The sequence below is a fragment of the Canis lupus genome, chromosome 1 (genome assembly GCF_048164855.1).
Source record: "Canis lupus baileyi chromosome 1, mCanLup2.hap1, whole genome shotgun sequence".
Lineage (NCBI taxonomy): Eukaryota > Metazoa > Chordata > Mammalia > Carnivora > Canidae > Canis > Canis lupus.
This window is the reverse complement of record NC_132838.1, coordinates 93,503,559-93,519,381: the sequence shown is the minus strand read 5'-3', so window position 1 is coordinate 93,519,381 and position 15,823 is coordinate 93,503,559. Positions and strand designations below refer to the sequence as shown.

Genomic DNA, 15,823 nt, shown 5'->3' with positions numbered 1-15,823 from the left:
TCTAACCATTTTAACAAGTGTGAGGTGATGTCTCATTGTGGTTTTGATTGCATTTCCCAGCTGATGAGTGATGTTGAGCATCTTTTCATGTGCCTCTTGGCCATTTGTGTGTCTTCTTTGGAAAAACATCTATTCCGATCTTCTGTCCATTTTTAATTAGATTTTTGTGGAAATTTTCTGCTGTTGAGTTGTATGCATTCTTTATATATTTTGGATATTAACTCCTTATTGGATATATCATTTGCAGATATCTTCTCCCATTCAGTAGGTTGCTTTTTCAGTTTGTGCAGAAGTTTCTTTGTTTTTGTTTTTAGTTTGATGCATTCCCACTTGTTTATTTTTGGTTTTGTTGCTTTTACTTTTGATGTCAGATTGAAAAAAATCTCATCTCCAACTCCTCTGTCAGGGAGCTTATGATCTAAGTTTTCTTCCACGAATATTCTGGTTTCAGGTTTTATGTTCATCTTTAATTTTTGATTTAGTCCTTCAGCCACTAGATGGATTTAAGTACATTAACGGCTCTCCCCCCCCATACCCCTTAACTCTGCTTTTAAAAAATTATAAATGGTGGCTTAATTAAAGAAAGGGCCATTGAGGACCTAGAGTTCTGGAGTTATTCATAGGATGAATGTGTGACTTTTGTTTTTGGTATGAGTTAACAATACAAATGACCTTTGAGTTGGAACTATTCCTGGACTAGGTATAGGAGTGATTCAGTCTATGTCTTTGTAACAAAACTGGTAGGCAAAAAAGAACCAAACACCCATATTTACCTTAGTCTAAATAGAATCAATTAACAACAAGTCATCTGGTTATTTTAGCACTAGGTAGAAACATAGATGTTAAGTCATTTATGGTGATTCAGAGAAATTTTTAATTTTAATTATCTATTTAATCCTTTGGTGAACAAACTTATCTTTACTCTTTTTCCTTATTTTCCCTTGAAAATATATTTCTCTTCCTGGTTTGCATTCAGATGCTGCATTTCCTGGTTTGATAAAATCAGTGATGTTGACTTTTTTTTCTTTAAGTTTGGGTTACCAGATGTAGAGAAAATACAGCAAAGAGCAAAGAACCTCGATTTGGGGTAAAATCCAGCAGATTTTGATTCCTTGCCCTGTCTCTTGCTGGCTCTGGAATCCGGAAAATGACTTAACTCTTCTGAGCTTCAGTTTAATAAACTGTAAAAAGTAAGATAATAGTAACTTATGAAGTTGTTGGCAGGGTTAAGAGAAGTCCAGTTGACCCTTGAACAACATGGGTTTGAACTCTGTAGCACCACTGATGTGCAGATTTTTTAGAGTCAAGTACTGTAAATATAATTTCTCTTATGATTTTCTTAATACCATTTTTTCTCTAGCCCACTTGATTGTGAGAATACACTGTATAACACATTTAACATGCAAAATATGTATCAATTGACTATGTTGTTGGTAAGGCTTCATATCAGCAATAGGCTCTTGGTAAAGTTTTGGGGGAGTCAAAAATTATACATGGGTTTGCAACCATGTGAGGTTGGTGCCTCTAGCCTCCAGCGTTGTTCAAGGATCATCTGTCATGGACAACTATGATGCCAACCAATTAATAGGAACCCGTTTCTTGCGTGTTAGTTCTGTTTTTCTTCTGTGTGGGCAGACAGAGGTTCAGCTCCGTTTAGCTGCAGTATAAATGGATCATTAAAGTGAAGCAAATTTACAGCTAGTTCGTGTTTGTCATTCATGGATGAAGGAAATCAGAGAAGTAAAGTGTCTTATCTAAGAGCATATATTATTAGGCAAAAGAGAGATTAGAGTCCCTGTGTCCACCCCTTTCTCAAACTCAGACCGTGTCCTCTTATGGTATGGCTTGACCTGTAATCCAGTAAGCCTTCCTCTTGAATTCTGTAAAACACAGCAGCCACCTAAACAAACCTCCCAATCTAGTCACCAAAGGGACAGCAGCAAATAGGATCTCTATCTCCTTGGACATCGTATTTGTTTTAACTTGTTAATTAAGATAAGGTTATACTGTGTGTAATTGTTATGTCCTGGGGTTATCATAAAACCTTTTCATTCATATCTCTCCAGAAATTTAGAAGTACTCACCGTTTGGATGTCCTTTTGATATAGCATGCAATGGCACCCACTTACCAGGTTTGTGTCCAGGGAATGACTTGTGTAAAGGGTATGTTCATTTGAATTTGGATACTTGTTGGCAGATTTCCATCACTCCATAGGTGATGGGACCAACATGCACTCTCGTTAGCCATGTATAAGAGTGCCAGTTGCTCCCACGCTGCATGAACACAGGATTTGCTAACCTGGTAGATGAAAAATGTTCATCTTCTTAAGAACTCAGTGAGCCATTGGGATTTTCTCCTTCATTCTTCAGCCTGTCTTCCCTACTGTGTTTCTTTCCTATCTCTTTCTGTCCATCACTTGGTGTTTTTGGCTGAGATTTTAGATTGTTTAAAGTCCTTTATTGGGAAGAATCCACTGAAAAGGTGACTTAGAAGGACCAGAAGTTGAGACATTGACTGGAAATTGAATTCAAACAGGATGAGAAAAACCATGAATCACTCCCAAGAATTAGTCTATAGCAAAATACTGATTCAATGCACAGTCAACCTAAAGTTCTAGGTTTTTGGAGTGGGAATTTATGAGGTAAAGCCTTAGGGATATTGCTGAATTGATGACCTCTCGTCAGTTTGTTCTGTTGTGACCAATGAATGTCTCTTTGACCTCAAATGGCCTAGAGTTCATCTGTAGGATGTTTAGCACTATCAAGTCCACTAATACCCACTGTAGTCTGGAAGAGCTGTAGGTGGACAATTCAGCCTCACTGCTGAGTTAGGAAGGAAGTTGAAGATACCTTGGCCTCCTGGAAGCTTCCTCAAGACCAACATGCAATATCCTCAAGACCAATATCCTGATTATTTACAATCCCTCATGGTACCATAGAAGGCCAAGCCCATAATAAACATTTGTTCCTTGTCAGTTTAAAACTTGCTGTAAACTAAGTGGCTTTGGATTGAAGACCAAAACCCTGTGTCCTTTTTTATATCGTTAGACCACTCTGGTGTTCCGCCTTTGGCTGGAAAACCCCTGCCAGGCCTGCAGAGGCAACACTGAGTCGGCCCTCCTCTGCCCTCCACATGCCTTTGTCCTCCCTTTGTGTGCACTTTGCAAGAACTGTCCCTGCTCATTGAAAACAGTAGGGTCAAGGTCATTGACTCTTGTCTATATTTCTTCAGCAGGAACATTCATTCATTGTTTTAACACTTTTTTAGGCAGCACAGCATAGTGATGAAGTGCACGGGTTCTGCAGCCGCACTGCCTGGTTTTAAATCATGACTCTGCTGCTCAACCTGTTGCTTACCTGCTCTGTGCTTCAGTTTTGTCATCTGTAAATGAAGATAATTAAATATACATGCATACGTACACAGGTGGGCATGGGTATGTGTAGCTTAACAAAATGTCTGCCTTATCGTAGGTTATCTGTGTGCCTATTACCTTAAATCATACTTTTTTAAAAACTACAGACACACTAAGGTTAAGTGGAAAAATGCTTACTATGTGCAACTCTTGCAAACATTTCACATATATTACTTTCACTCACAATAACTCCATAGATATTATTATCCTCTTTTTATAAATGGAAGCTAAGGCACAGAGAGGTTAAATAAATTGTTCAAGGAACTTACCTACATCAGAAAACGGCCAAGTTGGGATTTGAAGTCAGTCTCCAGAGCCTGCGGTTACAACCACTGTGCTCTGCATGAAGTTTCTCTTCACAGAAAGTATAATCCAGTGGCTCTACCAGGCCGGCAGGGGTAGTGTAGCAGCTGCCCCAGCAACAGCAGTCACAGCAAGAATCCTTGCTGAGCCATGCCCACTACTCCCTGTGTCTTATAGGAGATGAGATCCTACGATCCTACAGATGAGGAAGCTGAGGGACACAGTGGCTGAGGCAGCTGTCACAGGACTGAGCCAATGTTTGAGCCAAAACTTGCCCGATTCCAGCATCCTTGGCCTTAAAACCATTCGCATGCCTCTCTCCTGATTTCTGTGTCCTGGACCAGGTGGCCAGAGTGTGTCAGGCAGGACAGCAATATAGCTTCAGTGGACTTGGAAGCTTTCTTCTTTCCTTCCACTCTTGGGTGTTCTCACTTGATTCTACCCAATTTTTTTTTAAAGTCCCAAAGAAGGTTAAAATACAAATTCTCCTGGGACATACCACAGAAACTGTAATAAAGGCTTGTTTTGTTTTGTTTTCATTGAATGTGAGTCAGTATAATGTTCCTCAATATGAATAAGTGTAGGGGTTGTCTTAAATCAAATATTGATTAAGCCAAGACCACAGTTTTGGATCTGCTGTGGGTTGTAGGCAAGAAACCAGGAATAAGGAGAAGTGTAGTGTTTTCTAGAAGAAGGTGAGAGCCCTGGGCCTCCATAGGAGGGAGGAGGCAGCCATGTAGATCATCTGTGCCACAGCTCTGCCTCCTGCCTGTTTCTGGAAGAGGCACACTGACCTAAATGGGGTGACAATGAGAAGTTTGTATCCTGAAGCCCCTGGGAGCCCAGACAGGACACCTCCCACTGACACAGGACACAGGAGACCAAAGAGCAACATTCTTGAATCTAATACCCCGTAGGCCACAAACATGACACCTAAAGGGAGGTGCCACTTTGTCTAAGAAGAAATGTGCATCTTTTGATCACAAAAGAGTATGGATTTTTCCCTCTTCACTCCCTTATTAGTGAAGGTACCTGACAGTTTAATTTTGTGTTTTTAACATTTTTAGGTTTCGGCAATGTTCCTCTTCAATAATTCCCCAATAGTTTTGAAATAGTACTCTGTTTTCCTTTCCCTTGAATTCTTAAAGCTGAGATGGGAATACATAGTTTTGTATTATCTTTAAAATACAACCAGGCACTGGGCAGCCCTGGTGGCTCAGCGGTTTGCCATCGCCTTTAGTCCAGGGCCGATCCTGGAGACCCGGGATCGAGTCCCACATCAGCCTCCCTGCATGGAGCCTGCTTCTCCCTCTGCCTGTGTCTCTGCCTCTCTCTCTGCGTCTCTCATGAATAAGTGAATAAAATCTTAAAAAAAAAAAAGATACAAACAGGCACTGACACACATGTATACATATATTTGTTTTCTCTTAAACCTTTCATGAAGGGAAAAATATGCACTATTCAAGATTAGACTCTTCAGGCATTTTCATTTTTAATTTTGAGCTGAATGTATTAAAGTGAGCTATTTCATAGGTGATATCTGTCCCCTTTCTTTAATGGAGTGACGCATCCCCATAGAACTGTTGCATTGCACCGGTGGCAGACATGAATATTTGGTTATTAAGAGACATGAAAAACGAGCCCAGATCAAAATCTTTGGGAGCAGTCCATAAAAATAAAAGTAAAGCAAACATTTACATTTTGTTTAAAGTTAGTTGTGAGGGATAAGCCTTTCCACCAGCTTTTTTTTTCTTTTAATGTGGACATATGGATATAGATGGTTTTATCAAAATTAAGTCATTGGTAACTTCTTCTGAAGACTTGTCTATTTTATTTTCTTTCTGAGGAATGAAGACAGGCCTTTCAGGGTGAGGCCCTTTGGACTGGCAGGCTGCTGTGTGGGATTTGGCTGTGAAGTACTTGGGCTTTCTCAAAAGGAATACTAATGTATCTCTTTTGACCGTGGTTTTAAAAACATAGGACTTTATAAATATTGTGACATTTCATCGTGTTTTTTTGCATCATAGTCAAAGGCACTGTAGTTTTTCAAGGAACGCGATACAAGATTATAAGATCCTTGAGGAAAAGAACAAGTCTTTTTTATCTTTCCTCTCTGCATTGGAAACACACCCTATATATAGTTGATACTCAATATTTACTGAGGTGAATTCAATCTAAAATGCTTTCACTCAGACCCCTACTCTCCTCCCCTCTGGTAACCACCAGGTGGTTCTCTGTATTTAAGAGTCTGTTTTTTGTTTCTCTCAATTTTCCTTTGTTCATTTGTTTTGTTACTTAAATTCCACATAAGAGTGAAATCATATGGTATTTGTCTTTCACTGACTAACTTATTTCCCTGAGCATGATATGGTATAGCTCCATCCATGTCATTACAAATGGCAGGATTTCATTCTTTTTTATGGCTGAGTGATATCCTATTGTATATATTTACCACCTCTACTTTATCTATTCATGTCTCATTGGACACTTGGGCTGCTTCCATATTTTGGCTATTGTAAATAATGCTGTAGTAAACATAGGGGTGCAGGTATCTTTTTTAAAAAAAGATTTTATTTATTCATTTGAGACTTACCCGGAGAGAACAAGTTGGGGGAGCAGCAGAGAGAGGAGTAGCAGGCTCCTTGCTGAGCCAGGAGCCCAATGTGGGGCTCAATTCTAGGACCCCGGAGATCATGACCTGAGCTGAAGGCAGATGCTTAACCATCTGAGACACCCAGATACCCCGCATGTATCTTTTTGAATTAATGTTTTTGTATTTTTTGGGTAAATACCCAGTAGTGGAATGTGGTAATTCTGCTTTTAAGTTTTTGAGGATCCTCTATCCTGTTTTCCACAGTGGCTACACCAGTTTGCATTCCCACTAACAGTGCATGAAGGTTCCTTTTTTTTCCACATCTTCACCAACACCTGCTGTTTCTTGTGTTATTGATTTTAGCCATTCTGACAGGTGTGAGGTGATATCTCATTGTGGTTTTGATTTGCATTTCTCTGTGATTGTCTGTTGGCCATCTATATATGGTTTTTTTTGGAAAAATGTTCATTATGGTCCTCTGTTTTTTAATGAAATTAGTTTTTGGTGTTGTGTAAGTTCTTTATATATTTTGGATATTAATCCCAGCTCAGATAAGTAATTTGCAAATATCTTCTTCCATTCAGTAGGTTGTCTTTGTTTTGTTGATTTTTATCTTTGCTGTGTATCCTGTGAACTTTAATATCCTTTCAAATTTGGTGAAGGCATCTTGTTGAATCACTTCAGGACACACTTAAGATGGGCAAAGTAAGGAAGAATTGACCTTCTCTTTTGTTGGCCTTATTATTTCTCATTTCAGTGAGTACTAGTTGAGAATATTTCTTTTTCTTACCTTTCAACTCCCCTTTAATGAACCAACTGAATCACCAACTATTTATTAAGCATATGTTTTATGCAAATAATTGGGCTAAGGGCCTACAAAGGAAAATAAAACCTAATACTTGTTTCTAAAAGGAGGCAGGTCAATAAATTAATTATTGCAAGTGACCTGAGAAGAAGAATTTATCTATATGCCACTGACTTCTCTTTTATTATCTTCTCTTTGCCATACCCTATATCCTTACTCCCTTTGAGAAGTAGAATTCTTATAGGGCATGTGGGGAGAGGGGACATATCCAGACCTACCATGCTGTGACCAGACTTTGTCTAGCCAGTGAGCTGTGCTTCATGTGGCATTAACTAGTAGAGTTTCCTAGTGAGTGAATGTGCTGCAGGGTCTCTGTGCAGGTGATCTGAAGTTCATTGGTTGATTACAGGGCTGTAACTAACCATAACATAAAATGGACAGTGGTAAAACGGGACAAGCAGGGCCAAATAAATCTCTGGTGTGTTCAGGGGCCAGAGAGAACAAGTGTGTGTGTGTGTGTGTGTGTGTGTGTGTGTGTATTCGTGCATGTGTGTGGTGGGGGGGCAGAGAGAGAGAGAGAGGAGGAAGAAGGAGGAAGAAAGGGAAAGACTTCCTGGAGGAAATAGGCTTGGACTGTGTGACATGATTAGGACCTGCAGATCCATATCTCTTGTGTCACCTAGGCACATATGGATACTGCGTATTTCTGTATTTGGTGCTCAGTGAATATTCATCTCATATGTATGAATCCTGTGTTGTAGTAGGGTTTTTTTTTTCTTAAATTTCCTTTTGTTTTCTAACTTTCATGTGCCATCCTTTCGTGAGGGCCATGCTAATCTTCTCTCTATTGTTCCGTTTTAGCGTGTGTGCTGCCAAGGCGAGCATTGTTTTCTAACTTCTAATGTGATTGTCAGTATGACTGTCTATTCGGCTTTGTGAGGACAGAGTCCACATCCTGTGTGGGCTGTTCTTCTTCACGGTGGGGGGCTTGCCAACTGCTTCGCATGCTCTAAAGGATTTAGTTGGAGTATTTTCACCAGGAGAGTGAAGTTTTAGATCTATCTGGAAATTGCTGATTATTGTCCTGTTTTATTTATAAGGCTATCATCTCAGAATCCATTTTTCCTTTTCCTCTTTCATCTCAAAACTTTTTCTCATTTTCTACCAAACAGTGGTTCCGTAGAGTGGTAGCTGTGTGTATACTCAAGGCTCTCACGTGAAAGGACAATGCTCTTTTTGCCATGATAAGTGCAGAAGGAATAAAATATATGAATCCATAACCTAAATAAGGAATGACAACACATCAAAATATGTGATGTTTTTATAGCTATTCTAGCTCTGTATTCAGTCTGACAATAGTAAACCGAATATTTATTGTTGTTATCACTTAACAGTATTTTAGGTTTTCTCTTCTTTCCCTCCACTTAACATGGATTATTAGCTGCAAACTAGTATAACTATTGCTTTTTTTTTTCAATCTGAAAATTTGCCATGTCTTCATAGTCTGTCCAATTCAATTAAACAGTTACAAGTTGACGGCCAAGGGTGTGCAGAGCACTACATTGGAAGCTTGCAGAGTCCGTGAAGGTGAGGAGTGGAGAGTCCCTGTCTTCTCAGGACTCAACGACCCAGCGGGGAGGACATGTCCATAAATCATTCTGTTATCAGGCTGGACAGAATGCTACAACTGAAGAACAGCACAGCTCTGTGGGAGTTGAGGGAATACTCGGATAATCTACACAGAAGTTTCACCAAGTTCAAGAATTTCTTTGGTTAGTGAAGCTTTTCCACGGTGCCCAAAATCCCCACTGTGCGCAGTGCCAGGCACAGACTGTAGCGCCTCCCTAGACTGTGGGGAAAAATAGTGCACATGGGCAGTAAAAAAATCTAAAACTCACGAAAAGGATATGCAGTGGAAAGGGTGTCTGTCTTTTAACACAATCCATCACTTTTCCTCTCTGGAGACACCCACTTTTCATAATTTCCTGTGTGTGGTTAACTGTTAAAGATTTGTTGCTGACAGATTCTTTTGAAATTTCATTGACTTCAATCCAGTGTCAAAAACAGTCCACAAATGTGACAGATGCTGTGTTAAGTACCAAGACTAGGATTCTGGTCCCCTAGAGTGCACTGTCTGGTACACATAAAGATAGAAGTTGGACTATAACATGTTCAGCGATATGATGGAGATAAGGGGCAAGTGTTCTGGTAACTTAGGGAGGGGATAAATGACTTACCGCCTGAGAGTGGTGCTGGGGCAGCTTCACAGAGATCATGATCCTCCAGCTGGCACTTGGGGCTGCAGATCTCCCTGGACTGAGAGATAGGCAAGTAAATTCCTGGCCAGTAGAACCATATACTCAAAGAGAAGGCTGAAGATACAGGTTGAGTATATCAGTAGGGTTAGGATGTAGGATACGTTGTGGTAGAGATGTGTGGAGGTTGAGACCAAACTATTAGGGGCACCGAATTTCTCATCCTGCAGACTTTGGGTATCATCCCATGCAAGGGCAAAGGGAAGCAGTTGAAGGAATACAATCATAGTAGGGATATGATGCTTATCTGTCTTTCAAAAAGATAATTTTGGTGGTCCTCTGAAGGACGGAACGGACAGGGAAGGAGATAGAAGTGTGGGGATCGGTTGGGTTATAACTCCGGCTATAACCTGGCCAGGATGAAATGAGAAGGCTGCAATGCAGTGGGAATGGTGAGAAAGCAGACCTGAGTGATCTCACAGAAGGGCAAATGGCAGGCTCTGATGATGACAGGCATGGAGCAAGCATGCTCCCAGCATGGACTTGTGCACCTGCCAAGGGGCACTCATAGATGAGTTTGACACAGCCTTTGTCCTGAAGGAGCCAGCAGTCTAGTGAGAAACAGCATTCTCAGGATGCAGAGTAAGAAATGAGAAGAAAAGGCAACCCTGAGAAAACATCAGCTCTTAAATGGCAAGCATATCAAAAGCCCTCAGTGATAGAGAAAAAGTGATTGATGATGTGGTTTGGAATAGCATAGTGGGGGGACTCTGAGTGAGGAGGAAGTACTCCTAAGTGTCTGACCACAGCAACTGAGAAGTCAAGTGGAGTGGAGGCTGAGAGAAAGAGAGCTCTGGCAGTGAGAAAGTCCGTGTTGACTCCTGAGGGCAGATAGGACTGACGTGATGAGGAAGGAGAGGTTGGAGGGAGAAGAGGTGATCAGACCGGATCCATTGGCTATAGTGTGGCATCACGGGAAGAAGTAGGGCTGGGCATTCCCTCTCTCCTTCTCCCACCAGAATGCTCCTCAGGGCACTCTGCGCCCCATGGTTGGTAGATGAGAGGCCAAATGTGGGAGCAGGATGGAAGGATGGCAGTCAGGGAAGATGGTGATGGAGGCAGGGGGAGGGAGAAGGTTCTCCAGAGCCACCACAGGGTGTCCGTTCCCAGCCCAACCTGGGCTGTGTCTGTCCACTGCCTTCGCAGGCAAGCTGTTTTCTTGGTGCTGTGGAGTGTCTAATTTTATGTATAAACCCAAATGAGCTCATTTTCTCTGGGCTTTTTAATTCCCTCAGGTAAGTTTCGCATCCCTTTGCTTGTAAAACTCGACAGTCACTTTTCCTTGCAGACGCAACCAACCCTGCCTGCATCTTCTTGACCCGCGCCAATGGGGATGCAAAAGGCATCTTTGCAGAGAGTGCGCTGTTGCATAGCATAGAAGATTCCTGTGTGTCGGCTGAGATGTACAGAGTAACGGCCAAAGTCCCGACGTGCTGTTCTGGAAATGGCATCCATCTACACAAGGGGGAAGCCGGGGAGTCTGTTAGGTCACCAGAGCCCGGAGCTTGAAAAGCAGCTTTAGTGTACAGCATGCTTCTGTTGTTTATAACTTTCTGTAATGTGTGATAACAAAGAGCAGTGTGTGGTAACAAAGAACACTCTGTTACCACGAGTTATTTTAACCACCAGCTTTCGGCTGCTCAGCCTTTTTTCCCCCTTCTTCCTCACAGCTCTGTTTCTGGCTCCATGTCTTTGTCACCCACTTCCACCTCCGCCCCAGCTGCTCCTCCTCGCCTCCTCGTGTGAAGTCCTTCCCCGTGGCTGTTTCTCCTCCACCACTGAGAACCTGCTGGAGGCTTCTGGCTTTTATAGCGCTAGCAGTTTGCCACTCTTTTCCCTCTTTGTGCACGTACGTTTCTCCCGAGGGTTCTTCACGGTCAGAGAACCCTGAGATGGAGTGCATTCCAGGGGCTCTTCTCTGTTTGAGGAAAGTCTTAGAATAGAGGGAGAGAAGGTGTGCGTGTGTGTGTGTGTGTGTGTGTGTGTATGTGTATACATATATCAGACAGAGAGAGAGAGAGAAGGATAGATCAGAGGTGTGGGCGGCTTCATAGTCATTTTCTCTCTCCCAGAAGACTCCTTGTGGGGTTTTTAATGCTACTAAGCCAAAAACACAGAATAGTCATTATTAAACTGGGACTGGAAAAGTTTGTCTTGTGTTGAAAGACCTGACCTCAGACTTTGAATAGCCCCCCAGCCCCTCGGGGCTCCACCTTGACCTCATGGAGAAAGGTGGGAGATCAGATGTGACCATGGTGTAAATGATGTGAACCCAGAAGGTGCAGCAGAGGTAGTGTCTTTCTCTAGAGGTAATTTCTACACGTATTGTCTCTTATTCTGGTGTGGAGTAGCATGTGATACCAGAAGTTGTTGATGTAGGCAAATGATACAGGAGACAGGGTCTATAGTAAGCTTTACTAATCATCTTGCCCAAATTTCAAGGCTGAGAGTGAATTTACAGCTCTCCCTACACTTCCTGCAGTGGATTTTTGTTTGTTTGGCTCACATTGTAGAACACATTGAAAATTTTGCTCAAATCCTTTTACTCTTGAACCTTGTTGTACATGTCTTCAATGGTATAAATCATACCATACCAAGAAAGAGTTTTTCAAAAATCTGAAGATTTCAATTAAAACATCCCTGTGGATTGGCTCTTTGGCTTTTGAAAAGCCAATCAACATCTCCATTGCTCATTTTCTTTACCTGTAAATGGGGAGTTGAGGAACTCTGATGTCTTATCCATTTCAAATATTCATTAGTAATAGGACAGAATCAGAGCTGGAAACTAGATTTCATTTAGCGTTTCAATTCCACGTGTTTGGTAGCTGGTGCCGAGAGGGCTGTGGTAAAGATGGTAGACTGTGGGGCTCCGTTGGAAAGAGTTGGGTATTCACTAGTGAGGTCTGCCTTGTGTGCAATAATTAGGGGTGTGGCATGTGGTGTTTGTTTTGTTGTTTTGTTTTTGCCATTCCTTCTCTAACCCTACTAGGAGGGACCAGGGCAGTTGTATTTTCATTTTGTGTGCACACACACATACACACACACACACGACCATCATTTGAACCAAATTGTTGATAAAACCATCAACATGTGTTCTATTCCTTCTCCAGATCATTTAGCTTCAGCTAAATCAGATTTCTGTTCCCTGCTTCATGTCTTAAAACCAAAGGGAATAGAGAAAAGGGTTGTGTGGATGGCCCATTTTAAACACCATCACCACTTCAAGGGTGCCTGGGTAGCTCAGTTGGTTTGAGCATACGACTCTTGATCTCAGCTCAGGTCTTGATCCTCAGGAACATGAGTTTAGGCCCTGCATCGGGCTCCACATGGAGCTCCATGCCTATTTAAACAAAAATAAGGGGATCCCTGGGTGGTTCAGTGGTTTAGTGCCTGTCTTCGGCCCAGGGTGTGATCCTGGAGTCCTGGGATCGAGTTCCACATCAGGCTCCCTGCATGGAGCCTGCTTCTCCCTCTGCCTGTGTCTCTGCCTCTCTCTCTCTGTCTCTGTCTCTGTCTCTCTCATAAACAAATAAAAATAAAATCATAAAAAAATAAACATTACCACTTCAAACCCAGGTCTCCTAAAATCTTGGTCACTTGCAGAGCACAAGATACAAAATGATAGCCAGTTACCCATCTAATATAGTATAGCATTGAGTCCTGCAGTATAACTTTTTTATGATCATGGCCCTAGAATCAAAAAGGTATGGAGAATTGCACATGGGAAATTATACAAACTTTATCTTAAGTCTGTTTCAAAAGTGACTTTTTATGCTACTTTTTATAATTGCTGTAGAATGTTTGACAAAATTATGTTTTCAAAATATCCAGGTGAAGAATGGAAAGCTTAAAAACAGTGTTTTTAGAATGCTGATGGGAATGGGTGATGTTAATCAGATTTCAAGGTTCATCTTGACCTGCTGTCTCTCGGGACACTGATCAAAGTTTTGTGAATCCTTCTGATGCAGAGTTATTCATTAGAGTTCTCAGCACATAATTATGGACTGTCAGAAGATTTCGGTTTTGTGTAATAAATGAGTAGCATGCCTGCGGCTTGCTGAGGTGTTAGCTTAATAACCTCATAAGATAGGTTGTTTTTCTTCTCCCTCAAGACCTGAGCAGACTGGCTTATGTCCTGTCCCCCTCATCTCAATGGAGGTGTGCAGACTTAGATTTCTTTAAAAGTTTATTTAAAAAAAAAAAAGTTTATTTCTAAGAGGAAGAAACAAAGCTTCTTATTTTATTCCCTTTTCCTTTGTTCTTTCTTCTTTTGAATTGGAAGTGTAACGGATTTTGTTTTTATGCCTAAATCTTGGTACGGATGTATAACTTTTCCTTCTACCATGCATGGTTATATACAGTAAGATGTTAGTAAATCGGTGCTGATAAGCAGTGCCACATTTAAATTGCTGCCTGCATGATACTTTTACTTGGGGGATGCAATTATTTTGCTTGGTTTTGACAAGATGTCAACTGTGATATGCACAGAGCAGAAACATATCCTAAGACACTATAGTGCATTAGAAATCTTTCCAGAGGAAAACTCAAGTATGTGTCTGGGGCTCCCATTCCAACTCCATCCTTTGCCTTTGTATGTTTGTTTATATTTAGATTATTAGCTGATTATGAAGTGGCATTTAAGAAGCATGAATCATTCTATTTAGTGATCATAATTAACAGGGGTTTCTAGGAATATATTTCCTTCATTTTCAGTATAAAGAGATAGAGAGCAATTCATAATAAGTCATTCTACTGGCAATGGTGGTGGAGGTACTTTTTTATAATAGCTTCAAGAGGGAAATAGAGATGCCTAAATATCACAGGATTGTAGTGCACACCCACTGTGTGCTCTCACTGTTGAGAATACAGAGATGCATCAGATAGAGAGCCAGCCAGTGAAGAGTTGATAGTCTAGTTGGGGAAGTATATTAGTCCAGAGAGGCTAGTTGCTATAACAGACCCCCAAATCTCAATGAGCTTAGTTTTTCATTTCTAGTTTATTTCCATCTGGTTGGGGGCTTTCCATATGTTCCTGCGGGGACCCAGGCTCTATCTGCTTTGGCTCCATTATTCTGGAAGTGTTCTCTCCATTTAGCCGGATGGGGAGCTGAAAAAAAAGGAGATTACACATGGAAGTCTGATAACGGGAACATCCCTACCGTTCATACCTCATTGGCTAGAAAGGAGGAGGCACATGGCCAAATGTAGGTGCAAGGGAGACTGGGGAATGTAGTCTGATTTATGTAACAGCTGACATCCTCTGCCACCAGGGGCTTACTTGCTTACAGCAGTAATGTGCTGCAAAGTAGAGAGAGTTGACTGTGGTAAGGACAGAAGGGGCAAAGCCCTGCCTGGAGAAGCCTGGGAGAGAGGAACTAGATGCTTTAGAATATTTGAGAAGAAATCAAGCAGATCATGTTTATACCACTTGTGTCTGGCAATCGTGTTCCCATGCAGCATGGTGATCCTCAGTGCTGTTCTGGGATTTGAGTGTTTTGGACTGCATTGAATATGAAGCCCTCGTGTAACCCAGGCACAGCTCAGGAAACTGTGGTGGCCACTTGGTCTTGGAGCAGACTCTACCCTTATGACCAAGAGCCAGCAGGGCAAGGCTGCGAACATGTACCGCATGGTGAACACCCTACCTGTAGAAATCTGGTGGATTTGTGGGACTGCATGTGTACAGGGGCAGTGAATGGCAAACAGAACTATCTCACACTGTTATGGGGAAAGAGGTGTGAAGGGTGGATGGTGAAGTGTAAAAAAGATACAACAGAAGGTCTGTTTTGGGATGTCACTACTGGCCAGCCTTGTGCTGCATGTTCCTCACTTGATCTTTCTCAGCCTGGACATCCATAATAGATCTTTAATGCCTCTTAATTGCATCCTGTGGTGACTCCATGGGATTTCAGGTTTCAACTATGAGAGGTGTCTCATTTAGAGTCAAGATTAGAGTCAGAATTCTGAGGGGATGCCAAAAGCTCATTAATCCAGATACATAATATTTTAGTGTGATATTTAAAGTGATCAATATTAATACCCCAAAAATCCATTATGGATAAAATATAAAAATTTAAAATAGGACCAGGTCATTATTACTGGTTTTCCCTTTTGTTTCAGCTCCAGTATAGCTCAACACAGCACTGTTCACGATCTTGCCTTTATTTATAAATGCTCAAGAATGCAAGGATGTTGGAAAAATAAATGGGTAAACTAATAGATGAAGCATCTTGGAGTTGGAAGAAAGAATAGGATGGTTTGGGAATCATAGCACACAGTCACTGGCTGAATCATAAAGCCATGTTGTGTATACCCAGCATACCCAGACACATTGGGTCTTACAAGCCAGCAGATTCCTGCACAATTTTACAATGGTATTTTCCACACAGGTTGT

General features: G+C 41.5%; 1 protein-coding gene and 1 non-coding gene across 31 annotated transcripts in view; one reads left to right on the top strand and one right to left on the bottom strand.

Annotated features, from left to right (window-relative positions):
• The window catches only part of GLIS3 (GLIS family zinc finger 3), a 552,705-nt gene that overhangs the window by 276,270 nt on the left and 260,612 nt on the right, over nt 1-15,823 (top strand). The window lies entirely within an intron of this gene.
• Nucleotides 7,894-7,999, bottom strand: LOC140608902 (U6 spliceosomal RNA). Its single transcript, XR_012010904.1, has one exon. It is a non-coding gene; the product is annotated as a U6 spliceosomal RNA (small nuclear RNA).